Here is a 14,506-nt window from a genome sequence, read left to right on the forward strand (position 1 = left end):
AATATAAATGTTACAATTACAATTATCTGCTGCCCACAGGGATCGCTAGTATGAGGAGCAAGAGGGGGCAAATACCCCTTCTTGCTGAGGCACTTATCCAGAGCCTGATCCATGGGATAAGCTGATAAAAGGGTTCTTACCTCCGACACTGTGCAACATAGAGGGACATGTGATGTCTCACTGGAAAGAGGAGTATCTCCTATTTAAACTGTTGGACTACCTGAATCTCTGGTTATCAGTTGTACAGTTTAGAGCAGAGGTCTTACACAGTGGACCACTGTCAGGTTTTTACCTGCAGTCACCGCTGCCCCTGCTCCCAGTCTCGGCAAACGCCAAGGGTAAAGACTTCAGTTTCGGCATCCCAATTGGAGGGACGCCAAAAATCAACTCCAACAGCTGCTGCTGCAGCTCTCTAGATGCACGGCCTAGATTAAAAAGGGCCAAGTACTAATTACCGGGACTCCCATCTGGAGCCAATAGTGTGGGAGTTCCTATAAAAGGTTACTCAGCCCATGCACATTTTGTTACTGCAACCTATTAAAGTATTCTGAAATGTGAATAAGACTTTAATGTTCTGCCTTGGGCCTATGTTCAAACTTGCTGTTTCTGTGATCTTCAATTTAAACAACCAACTGTTCCTTTACTTATCATTCAGTAAAGCTTTCAAAAGACTTTTGTTGTTCAGTGTATCTGTCCCTGCATTATCTCCTTACAGCCTTCCCTTTGGCAAAACTTTCAAGATGAGGCCCCCCTGCAATAGATACATGCACGCATGCACACACAAGAAATGTCATACATACACACAAACATATCATACCCACATATTAGAACCCATATATGGGAACTAAATTAAATGCTTTATGGCAAAATGTTGGTTTTGGCTTCAGCTGGAATATAATATATAAGGAGAACACCAGAGGACAGTAGGGGCCCTAATACAGGAACCAGACCAAGGCCCAGGATAAGCTATATATTGCCACATGATAGCACCATGACAGGGCTGAACATGCAACTTCACTATGTGCTACTCCACTATGTGAAATAAAATAAATAGCTTAGCAGTATTACTGTCACCTATTTGGCTATTAAGAGTCATATCATCAAAGCTATGTGCCCGTCTTCTCTTTAAAAGCCTGTGCGCAGTAGCACTGTACTGCTGGTGGTCTTTGAAAAAGAAAATAGGGCAGACGTGGAAGGAGTAGTAGCATGGAGTGGCAATTTAAAATAAATAAATGTGTTTTGGACTTTATGTATAAATATACTTAATAGGTAGCACCATAATAGAAGGTTTACCTTTTTACTACTTCATCCTCCATAAACACTGCCAAAGCCAGCAGTAAAAAAAAACGTGCAGGAATGTTGCTGGTGGTCTTTTGAGCACAGTGGTAGCTATCCATCACTCTTCCAATTTAACATAAATAAATGTTGGTACAATTGTACTTACCGTGCTGTCAACTAAGGATAGATGGTGTTAATACACATCTTAAAAAAAAATGGTTATCAAAGGGGTTAGAGCATGGACTGTGATGATAATAGTGTAGTAAGTTTAACAGGACTCCTACCCTAGGGCCAAGTGGATTCAGCATTGTAAATGCAGTGTGCTCAATGCAATAACTGCCCATTTATAATGGTCTGCCCTTGCGGAGACGGCTTTCACCTCTGCTGGTCTGTATAAAAAGCTGCATTTATGACCCACTCCAAAAGGGCCTTAATTGTGAAGACGGCTCTCTCTCTTCTGCCGGCAATAAACAAAAAAAATAAGACCTTCAAAACACTTTTTGCTCCATTGACTTATATGGGGAAAAAACAAGAACGCGCACACAATATTCTTACTTCGGCTTTTTGCGCTCGTCAGGTTAGCACGTGAGGCAAAACAGTTCACTTTCAACTCATAATACAAGCGCAACCCGACAAGTACAAAAATCTGTATGAGCAATTTAGGCTTTTTTTCACACAGTACCTTTAGATGATCAGACTAATATGACTTATTCAAAGCTTCCACATCTTCTACGATCTGATTCACAATTACATCTCTTGCATATCACAGTCTTTCAGCTATCATTCCCTCTCTTCTGAATTACACAGACTTAAACAATTGCAGCCCCTAAAGATGCCTTCCCAAGCGAGATTTATTACCTCTGGGACTTGTTAGGTGATATAGTGGGGCGATGTTGGCGTTCCAGTAGTGGATTACACAAGCATACACTCCCTACAGAACGGCAAATAAGGAGACAAAGATCATGGTAGAGAAACTGAGACAGCAATCTCGTTGAGGATTAAATACTCTAATTCAGGTGACCAGGATCTGCTTTTGTGACGCTAGTGTATTACTTTTGTCTATTTTTTCAATGTATTAGGATTGCAGGAGACATTTCTTTTAAGAGATTGCATAAATTTGGAGAGAACAGACATTTTTACCTTTGATTATTTCCTATAACTATGAATATATATATTTATTTATTCGTCTAAATTGATGTTATTGTGTTCTTGATGTTTCATTTAGTGCCTCCCTCCCCAAGCCAACTAGGACTCCAGATAACCCAATGTCACACCCAAAGCTTTAAAATGCTGGGACGGCGCAACAGCAGTGAAGCTTGAAATGTGAAAACCTTGTATTCCCCAGGAGATATCTAGCAACTGAACAACTACTCTAAAAAGATACAGACTTTCTATTAACAATTTCCTCACAGAAGCCCTTCACCAAATATTAAAAAATAAATTAACAGAAACACTGAATATTGCTCAAAGTAAATATAAAAAAACAACTTACCAATATTTCCCTAAGCCACTGTAACTTGATTTCACCACATTGCTTCCAGCACAGCTGTTGTAGGGATCCTAAAAAAGAAGAATATAAATAACTAAATTATTGTTGAAGTCATCAAAAAGTAATAAACATAACCCTTTTCAATTGGGTTAAATATGTGTATACTTATGCAGTAATGAAAACTAATCTAGCATTTGTTTATAATTTTCTCTCCAGTTGCATTACCTCACAAATATTTTAATGTGAAATTGTCTTTAGCTATTTGATAAACACAAAATGAATTATGAATTGTGGCTGCCAAATACAGATATCCTTAGTCTACGTGGTCAAAATGTAAGGAATCTAAGTTTTATGTGAGGAGTTTTGATGTTTTTGCAAGCAAGACAGAGTACAACAATGTTTTTTATAAGCAAAACATTGTTATTATTTGTCATATATTTTCTAAAACTGTATAAAAAAAAATTCTTTGAAGGGGGGTTCTGGGTGGCGGCCATGACAGGTCGCATTATCTGAGACTCTGTAATAGATCCAAATAATCCGCCAATTATCTTTTTGGACTGTGCGGCATCATTTTCTACCGAAAACTGCCTTTGGGTGTCTTAAAGGAATAGTCTAATCAAAATTAAACTTTCATGATTCAGATAGAGCAGGCAATTTTAAGCAACTTTCTAATTTACTCCTATTATTTTTTCTTGGTATCTTTATTTGAATGTAAGCTTAGGAGCCGTCAAATGTTTTGTTCAGCACCTGGGTAGCGCTTGCTGATTGGCGGCTACATTTAGACACCAATCAGAACGTTCTACCCAGGTACTGAACCAAAAATGGGCCAGCTCCTATGCATACACTCTTGCTTTTTCAAATAAAGATACCAAGAGAAAGAAGATACAATGATAATAGGAGCACATTAGAAAATTGCTTAAAATTGCATGCTCTATCTGAATCATTACAGTTTAATTTTGACTAGACTTTTCCTTTAATATAAGCTGATCAGATTGATATAATTTTTGCTGAGCTTATGATCTTTTAGCCCGGATCTGAGCCAATGGGACTTTAGGCGACAGCCTTTCACAAGATCCATCGACCCCCCCTTGTGCTCCATGGTACATAGTCATGACATGACTGCTTCTAACATTGCTAATTCTTGTCACTAATTCCTTCTATTAATACTTCAAAGAAGTCACTCTACTGCTGGGTTTGTAGTATTCTGCATATTGGACATAGAGGAGTTCTATTGCACATTACAGGCTTTCTTGGAGAACTTTGACAAAAACATTTGTGACAGAGCAGGAGGCAGATCAACAGATAGTTCACCACCAGAAATGGAGGCAAATGAAGAATCCTAATTAGTTAAAAAAAAAAAAAAAAAGGAATTAGGGATCCTAAGACATAAATATAATTGGAGTGAGACTGAAAATAAATCCAGGCCATGGGTATGATCCATTGTTCTGATGTAGGTATAAGGGGGACAGAAGGGCTGAAGGGCCAGGTGTAAGGTGTAAGGTCCCTAATGCTGAGTCAAATTGTCCTCTTGGTCCCTTGTTTAGGTCTTTTGAGTTCTGATGATGAACCCATATGCCACCGGACCCGATAAACTGTTTGTTGTCTAGTATTTTTGTGGATGACAGATGCATCTCTTTATACTGTTTTGGTTTATAGTTTCATTAAACTCTACATCAAAGTTGTTACAAAAATGCTGAGCAAGAGATTTTAATGATATCTAAATGACCTTTATTGAAACAGTCCACTGTTTCTTATGTGATCATGGTGTACTCATTCTTCTCAATATAAAATGTAAGCTATGCTTGTCAGCATTAAATTTACAAGTTTTAGAACCTGAATTTATACACTGATATTCATTAAACAATGGCAGTTCCATCTATTATATACTCACATAACAGTATTATAAATAACAAACTATCAGCATAACCAGCATGACAGGTATTGTATGGGATCGGTGACAAAGTTTACCTCTGTGCAAAAATCATTCCTAACTAAACCATGTTTGCTTTCTCTAATCCCTTCTGATTCCCTTTAAAACAATATAGCAAAGTCTAGTAGTGAACCAAAGCAGTAATGCACAAAATTGAATGTTTGTATGGCAGTGTTCTGTGTTTTGTAAACACTTAAAGGGAAACTAAACCTATTTTTTCTCTCTCATGATTCAGATAGAGCATGCAATTTTAAGCAACTATCTATTTTAACCCTATTATCAATGTTTCTTCGATCTCTTGGTATCTTTATTTGAAAAGCAGGAATATAAGCCTTTGGAGCCGACCCATTTTAAAGTTCAGAACCCTGGGTAGCGCTTTTTGATTGGTGGCTAAATTTTGCTTTTGTTTTTGAATTTAGTAAATTGATACATAACAGAAACAAATATATTAATTTGAATGTTTCTATCTTGAATATTGCATAATGCGAATATTACATTTAAAGAGAACATTAGAAATATATAGATTCAAATTTTTCAAATTCCAATATTGCATAATTTCGAAAATTACATTTAAAGAGAGCATTAGAAATACCATTACAAATATATACATTTTAATTTTCAAATTTGAATATTGCACAATTCGAATTGGATATTACATTTAAAGAAAGCATTAGAAATACTATTACATTAAACCAATATTAGAATGTTGTGCAAACATTAGAAATGTGTTTAAATTTGTTTAAATTTTCAAATGTTGCAAAACATTCGTCCATCCCTAGTCTCTTTACATTGAGCTGTGAATACTTAGGAAATTTGAGGTAAAACATCTTCCTTTTTTACACAGAGATGTTCAGGTGATATTTTCTAGTGAGCTTTTTACAGTTATACTGGGTCAGTTTCAAGTGCTTTAACATTTGGGTATCATGTTCCTTTAGTTTAATTTTGACTTCCAAATCACTTTGAGTCTGTATTATAGACAAAAGGTTTAAAAAAAAAAATCAGTATGTATTAAGTTTGCTTGCTTCTAATGCATTACAGACATGCATGCTCTGAATTTTATATTTCACATTTGAGAATGTACTGTTCCTTTAAGTTTCCTGGCATACTTGATAACATACACTTTCTGAACTTCATTTTTTTCCACATGAAATATATGGTGCTAAGTACTTTCTTAATTCTTCATCCAGCTGAAACTTTCTCATAACAAAGGCTCCAAGGATCAGTAATTGTGCATGCCACCAGAAACAAGAATTTGTCTACATTTATTAAATACGTCTTCAACACACAAACCCCAGTTAAATGAAGTAGAGATAATTTCAATTTCCACTGAAGGGGACAGTTTAATGAGCAAACATGTTGTGTGAGCAGTTTTGCTGCAGACTCTTATTTCTCTGGGTTATAATACCTAATCTTGTAGTTTTAATAACCTCTAAAGTGGCACTAAAGGGAAAAAAAAGATTACATATTTCTAAGTCATCTTGGCAAAGAGAAGTCACTTTTAAAGAAAAAGCAATGGAGTCTCTGCAGTTCAGTGCTTATCTGCCAAACATACAATTTAGGTGGGCACAGTGCCCACGGCCATTTTGGCTAGATTTACAACAATGCACTCTGTTATATTCAGTTGCATGTGTCACAACTCAGCATTGCTTTTAAACTTAGGATTCTGTACAAAATTGATTAAATGAAGAATTTAACCAAGGCTATATAACTGCAGAATTCTAAGACAATAATGAGTTGTGTTGAAGGTTTGGCAAGGTGCCAAACTGGCGAAGAGTGAAGGGAAAATGTATGCATTAGGAATTAATATTTGGCTGGGCAAAGAAGGCGATAGGACTGATGACTGGAAGGAGAAAGGGATACTGGTAGTTAGGGTGAAATGGGATGAGATGGTGAAGAGATACAGTGGGCTGTGAAGGCGGAGTAGAGTTGAAAAGTAACAGAGAAAAGGTGTAAATAAAGATATAGATCCATGGAAAAAGAATAAAAGATGAGTGATTAGATGGACCCTAATAACAAAACATAAGTTGGATAGTTTTTTAAAAAGAGCTGGCTTACCCTTCTCAGCATCTTACACAACTCTTATTCTTAAAGGTGGAAAAGATCCAGCACAAAGGGAGTCATAGACCAATAGCTCTACTAAATGTGGACTACAAGGTCTTTATGTCTATTTTGGCCAAAAGATTGCAAATGATTTTACCAAGTATTATACATAAAGATCAAGCAGGCTTCCTAAATTCACGTAATTCTTCAGCAAAAATTAGAGAAGTCTTAGTGGTAACAGAATATTTTTTTAATGTTGAAAGGGAGGAGAGGGAGGAAGGGGAACATACCCCAGACTTAGCTATTGTGGCTATTGATGCGGAAAAGGCTTTTGATTCAATACAGCATGATCATCTCTTCACTTCGCTAGGTCAATTTGGGTTCAAAGGTAATTTTCTTAAATTTATTTTAAATTTGTATACTCTCCCCTCTACCAGTATAATTGTTAATAACATTGTTTCTTCACAAATTGTGCTTAATAGAGGAACTAGACAGGGCTGTCCCCTTTCTCCCCTCCTTTTTAACTTGTCTATTGAGTCACTGGCTATTAAGATCAGGTCACAGTTGGATAGTGTCAGGATAGGTAGACAGGAGATGAAATTAGCTTTATACGCGGATGACATTCTTGTGTATCTGTCAAACACTCGAGTTAATATACCCAAGCTCTTACAAATTATTCATCAATTTGGCCTATTTTCTGGGTATAAAACAAACATAAACAAATCAGAGATCTATTGGCTTCGAAAGAACAAAGATTATTTTTTGAACAGCCCCTTTAGAATAGTCAAGGATTCATTTAAGTATTTAGGTATAGCAATACCTACGAATCCACTCGACTTATACAACCTCAACATCCCTCCAATTCTTACAACATTTAAAGATAAATTGAAGACTTGGGAAAACCTACCCCTCTCTATATCAGGACGGATAGCTGTGTTCAAAATGATCCTTCTTCCTAAATTGTTGTATATACTACAGAATACGGCAATAATGCTATTGGATAGGGACATTCGAAGCTTAAATAGCTGGCTTAGAAGCTTCATATGGCAAAAGAGAAAACCTAGGATAGCCCTGAATAAATTGACACAAGCCAAGATATTTGCAGGATTCGCATTACCTAATTTGCGGCTGTATAATCTTTCTTTTTTAGCACGTATTGCGGCAGATTGGATCTCCGGCAACAATTATGTTCTAAACAATGCATTGGAAGAGAGTATCTGCGATCCATACTTACCTGGCGCACTATTACACTGCGCTCCAAAGGACATGCCACTTAGAATTAAGAAAATCAAAGCGTTTTTTAATCCATTAAAGGCGTGGTGGAAGATAGGGAAGCTTCTCTCTTTTAACTGCAAGGTTTCCAAATATCTTCCTCTAAGAGGTAATCCACTATTCCAAGCCGGTCTGGACTCAGCTATCTTTAAAAAGTGGTATTCAGTGGGACTGAAAACGATAACACAATTTATTGATGAAGAGAACAAGTGTCTCAGAACATTTGAAGAAATTAAAAATAGTTTTATTCTCTAACAAGGACTTTTATGCTTTTCTGCAAGTAAGGCATTATGTATCCGGGTTACTGAGGGAGGGGGAGTGGAACTGGGAGCTGGGCGACCTAGAGGACTGGCTTACACTAGTTAAGAAGGGCCGTATGTCCATTTCTTATTGCTATTATCTCTTAGGAGCTGAAGAAGGGAAACTCACATTAGAGAAAATTGCTCAAGACTGGAGAGCAATCACGGCACTAGAGTATATTGATTGTAAATTTATCCAAAAATCCATTCACAAAGTGGCTCAAGCCACTCTCTCAGCGACATGGAGAGAAGCGCATCTTAAACTGTTACATAAATTTCATTACACACCAGAAAAAGGACATAAGCTTCAGAACTTGAAATTTCATAAGTGTCCGAAATGTTCTCTGGCCGTGGCCGATATCATGCATATGATGTTTAAATGCCCCCTGATCAGACAATTCTGGCGATTTCTCCCTTTGAGTTATCAGCAAGTTTAATCATTTTTTGCTGCGACAATCAGGCAGAACAACATCTGAATGAAAAGATAATAAGTGTTTCCATTTTAGCAGCTAGATATCAAATGTTTAAAAAATGGAAAACGAAAGAATTACCTTCGGTGGTAGAAATAAAAAATTACCTTAAAAAACAATGCATTTTAGAGCAACGTGACACGAACATCATTAATGAAATTGACATCAGAAAATTCTTTGGTAAATGGGCACCATTTATTAAATCCCTCCCGGTCACAGAAATAGACTATATTATATTTCCCTTTCAAAACACAGAGCTGGTTCTATTGGGGCTATGGTGAATGGATCAGACTCAGGGGAGTGGATGGGGGAGGGGAGGGAAGACTGAGGAAAATTCCCCTCCCTTTTTTTTGTTTTTTTTTTTGTTTGTTGTTTTGTTTTGTTTTGAGGTGCTAGGTTTTTTTTTTTTTTCTTTTTTTTTTTTGGTTTTTTTTGTATGGAATTGAGATAACAGAAGTAGTTAAAAAATTCAGAAACAAAAATATTTCAACATGAAAATTTTTTTTTTTAGGTTATTTTGCTCACATGTAGGAATACTTGAATTGTCAATTGTTGGCCTAATTTTCTTTACTTATTCTTTTGAAATCAAATGTATCTGTATAAACATGTTGAAATATATAATAAAAATGAATATAAAAAAAAATGAAAAAAAAAGAGCTGGCTTACATTATCCTAAATGTTTTAGGGGGTTTTATCAGCATATTTTTAGATAATTTTTTGGAGTAGCTTAATATAACTTGTGTCCTAATATACACATAAAGTATCACTTAATTTGCAAAAACACATTGGGCAGATTAAAAGTGGAGCGTTAAATAATTAATGAAAGCGATATTTGCGCTCCACTGTGTAATACCAGCGCACGCTATTGTGTGCTGGTAGAAGCATTGCGCCCATGAGACAGCGCTTCCATAGGCTCCAATGGGAGCCTTGTTCTGATGCCGTCAGAGACAGCATCAGAACCTCGCACAGAGAAGGGGTAAGTAGGGCTGCGATGGCAGCATCTTTAAATATATATATATGTATATGAATATGTGTTAATATTTGTATATACACATACTAACACATAAATATATATGCATATAAGCATATACATATATATTTATACACACAGTTCCCATAGACTGCAATGTAAAGGCACTTTTTTTTTGTAACACCCCACTGCTGCCAACTTTAGATCCCAAAAACTATAATGCCCTTTTTTTCGAGGGCATTTTGGGGCACTTTTAGAAAATTATCAGATATCTGGTTAATTCTCTGAGTGCTAATTGCTACCGCAATCTCGCAAGAAATGCAACGGAAAGCTCCAGAGGTAGTGGTTCCTGTGTCATTTTCAAACAAAGAAAATCTTTTTTTTTTTTTTTTTTTTTTTTAAATTTTGCATTACAAAATAAGTTTCTTTAAAGTAACATGAAACACAAAATTTTTCTTTCATGGTTCCGATAGAGAGTACAATTTTCAACATTCCAATTTACTTACATTATCTAATTTGCTTTATTCTTTAGACATCCTTTGTTGAAGAAACAGCAATGCACATGGGTGAGCCTATCACACGAGGCATCTAAGTGCAGCCATCAATCAGCAGCTACTGAGCCTATTTAGATATGGATTTTCAACAAAGGATATCACATTGAAAATAATCTACTTTTTAATATTAAATATATATATATATATCTGATACAGTTCGTGTAAAATACATATATATATACATCTATCTATAGGAATAGATATACAGGTATAGGTACATACACACACACACACACACACACATATATATATATATATATATATATATATATATATAAATAAAAATATGTATTTAAGAATTTAAAAGGACATTATACTGTAAGTGAAGAACATTGGAATGTAAAATATGTTGAGTAAATATACAGTAAAACACATATAAACAGGTAAATACATACAGTATGTATACATATATTGACATTGGAGCCCTCTGCAGTTAAACATGTAAAATCATTTTATGCAATATTCACATTTAATAACTATGGGTCAGATTACGTTACAATTAAGTTGAGGGCAAAATTCGCTTCCGCGAAAGAGATATTTACACTCAACTTTGTAACACCAGTGCAAAGAATAAATAGAACATATTCTGCTATGTGAAGAACATTGTAATGTGAAATATTCATATTTCATGTCGGGTTAGTGCACCTGAGAAAAAGCAATCAGGTTTGCGCCCGAGTAGAGTGTTATTTTCTTTTCTCCACTTTTCGCGCTACACTGAAGTCTATGGAGGAATATGTTAACGCAATTGTGATAAAGTAACTTCTGCTTTTTGTGCACATCGCACAAGCAAAAAGATTTTACATTCAACTTGTAATACATGTGGTACACAACGCGCACAAAAATCCAAAGTTGAGCGCAGTTAGTGCATGAGCCATAATTAGCTCTCCACTTGTAATCTAGCCCTTAATATTTCATAGCAAAGAGGGAGTTAAAAGGACACTGAACACAATTTTTTCATTTCATGATTCAGATAGAGCATGGAACTTTAAGCAACTTTCTAATTTACTCCTATTATCAATTTTTCTTTGTTCTCTTGCTATCTTATTTGAAAAAGAAGGCATCTAAGCTAAGGAGCAACACAATTTTTGGTTCAGACCCTGGACAGCACTTGTTTATTGATGGGTGAATTTATCCAACAATCAGCAAGAACAACCCAGGTTGTTCACCAAAAATGGGCCGGCATCTAAACTTACATTCTTGCTTTTCAAATAAAGATACCAAGAGAATTTGGAAAATTTGATAATAGGAGTAAATTAGAAAGTTGCTTAAAATCGCATGCTCTATCTGAATCACTAAAGAAAAAATGTGGGTTCAGTGTCCCTTTAATGTCTCACTACCAACTGTACAAACCAGCCAATGCAACATCTAATAAAGTTAAAGACAGGTGTGAGATTAAAAGTTACAAACATTATACATAAAACAGAATTGCAAGCAAGTCGTGAAAATTTTTACCCCAGTGGAACATTTTAGGAACCACTCTGGAGGTACAGGAGTACATTATATGTAAAACAATTTCCAAGATGATGCTAAACTGGGTACAGAATTCAGCCATATAATTAATTACCTATTGATGTGAAATTCTTTACATTTATACTTCAGAAAAAAAATGTGATAAATAAATATCAATAAGCCTTTATGAACCCAACATATCAGGTAACATTTTTTTTTTTACAGTTTACATTTCATATGCCATGTTACCGTGTTATATGTACTCATGAATTGCTTGACAAATGCTGCCCACTTCCTGTAGTTAATACACAGAATGAGTCATGCTACATTTTCCAATTTATTAGTCACAATGAAAGTATCACCAAGATTCTATATAATTATGTTTGAAATGACATAAAAACACAAATATGTATCTGAAATAGGGAAGCAATTTATATCCCCCCATTGTACAAATGATGGAGTGGGCTTTGTAAAGAGCTTAGGGAAATACTTTTATAAGCAATCGCATTTGATGGTAATTAAAATAAGCAATTTCCTTTATCCAACTTAACCAATGAGTATTTTGCACCTGCATGTATTTAGCAGGGGATTTTGCACAATTTTTTTTATTTATTTATTTTTAAATATTAAATACCTGGTACCATAGGATTTAAGTATCAAATACAGGTCAGTTGCTAAGTTTGGCGTAACTGCACATTTTACACACATTGGGACTTTTGTTTCTATGGACAATATGTACTTTTCTGTACATAAGGCCTTGAGTGCAATGAGTTTGTATGAGGACAAACACAAAATAACGCATCCCAGGTGGTCAGTTGAGCAGGACTTATAATTTAGCCCTAGGATCTTAAAGGGATCGTAAACACCAAAAATGTTATTGTTTAAAAAGATAGATAATCCCTTTATTTACCATTCCCCAGTTTTGCATAACACTGTTATAGAAATATACTTTTTACCTCTGTAATTACCTTGTATCTAAGCTTCTGCAGATTGCCTCCTTATCTTAGTTCTTTTGACAGACTTGCATTTCAGGCAATTAGTGCTGACTCTTAAATACCTCCACGTGCGTGCGCACAATGTTATTACTATGAAACACATTAACCAACGCTCTCTAGCTGTGAAAAACTGTCAAATGCAGTCAGATAAGAAGCAGCATAGAAATTAGCATATGAGCCTACCTAGGTTTAGCTTTCAACTAAAAATACCAAGAGAACAAAGCAAATTTGATGATAAAAGTACATTAGAAAGTTGTTTAAAATGACATGCCCTATATGAATCATGAAAGTTTAATTTGGACTTTACTGTCCCTTCAAATCAATATGTAGCAACACATAGCAAACACCTGAAACAAACATTTAGCCCACACACACATACTTTGATAAGGCATAATACAAGGCATGCATGTTTGACTATACTAATTTAATGCAGTGAATCTTATAGTGTAAGACCACACTAGTATTTCCCAACAACATGCATAGAACATCACCTGCAGTTCAGGCTGAAAGTTATTTGTGAGAGTAATAGTTTGATGACACGATCATGGAGAAGATGAACGCTGTCTCAGGGGGGATAATAAAGCTGACCATGCTATATAGGTTACTATTTTAAACAATGCAAATACAGCAGATCAGGAATAGCCAATATTGTCAAATAAGGTGCCACAGAACTGGTAAAACTTCTTTAGAAGTCCTATTAACCACAACAAGAAATTGTGCATTTTACAAAACGTTAACGAGCGATGCTGTTGCAGAATATATGACGTTGCTTATTGCATGCAGATAGGGTTTGCCACCTCAGCCATGTTTTCCTGAACACTTATGAGTTACACATGCTGCAGGGTGTGCAGGGAGGAACATGTATTGTGTTTATGGACAGCACTATTCATATTCCTCCCTGCACACCCTGCAGCATGTGTAACTCATAGGTGTCCAGGAAAACATGGCTGAGGTGGCAACCCTACATGCAAATGTGTCCAAAAATCCAGACTCAGAAACATATCAATTATAGCTTTCCAAAGAGAACAGAAATGGTACATGGATGTAAATCAATCCTCATTGTTAGCTGTCAGATGTATGTGTCTGGATGGGCACTGTGTGTTGCAGTTGTAAGCAATCAAGCAAACAAACTAGATGCACATAATCTAGTGGTGCAGCGTCAGCAATGCAAAACACCTCCATATGGACACACGATACAATCTGGGAGAGGAACAACTAAACTACACAGAGCTTGGAGCCCATGGCAATCTTCCATTTTGCTGTAGATCTATTTAAAAGGAAAGTAAACAACTTAAGATATTTAGTGATGTTTAATGAAACAACTTTGCAAAATACTTATTTATTTTTCCAACCCCCCACACTTTTTATGTAATTTAGCTCTAAAAATTGAGGATTTTCTAATGTTCAGAAATGGAAATGCACCCTTGTGACTTCTTGAGGCTAACCCTGCTACATATATATCCCTAATTGATTTTATCAGGTAACAAATACAAAACAATGTACTTTATACATAATGAGCATGGTTAGCCTTGAGGTCAGCAGACTAATACTCAAATTGGCTCCTCCAAATAAGGCAAGTGGTGTATTGATAAACCATTGCAATAAAAAGGATGTTAGTTGGGGACTTCCGGGCGGCGGCCATCTTACTGGTCGCACTGAGCTTCAGCTCCTTAAGCTCTCTCCAAAATCCATACTTTTAGTACAGCTGAACTGGATATATCCTATTTAAAATAGTGGAGGGGCTGAGCTGTTGGTTGCCT

At 35.8% G+C, this 14,506-nt stretch overlaps 1 protein-coding gene across 4 annotated transcripts in view; it reads right to left on the reverse strand.

Annotated features, from left to right (window-relative positions):
• Positions 1-14,506, reverse strand: part of FYN (FYN proto-oncogene, Src family tyrosine kinase) — a 444,200-nt gene that overhangs the window by 209,398 nt on the left and 220,296 nt on the right. For all 4 annotated transcript variants that reach the window (XM_053710873.1, XM_053710870.1, XM_053710872.1 and 1 more), the window contains exon 2: positions 2,771-2,838. The gene's annotated coding sequence lies outside the window, so the exon portion shown is untranslated. The remainder of the gene's footprint in view (positions 1-2,770; positions 2,839-14,506) is intronic.

The sequence above is a fragment of the Bombina bombina genome, chromosome 4, assembly GCF_027579735.1.
Source record: "Bombina bombina isolate aBomBom1 chromosome 4, aBomBom1.pri, whole genome shotgun sequence".
In the NCBI taxonomy this organism is placed as follows: Eukaryota; Metazoa; Chordata; class Amphibia; order Anura; family Bombinatoridae; genus Bombina; species Bombina bombina.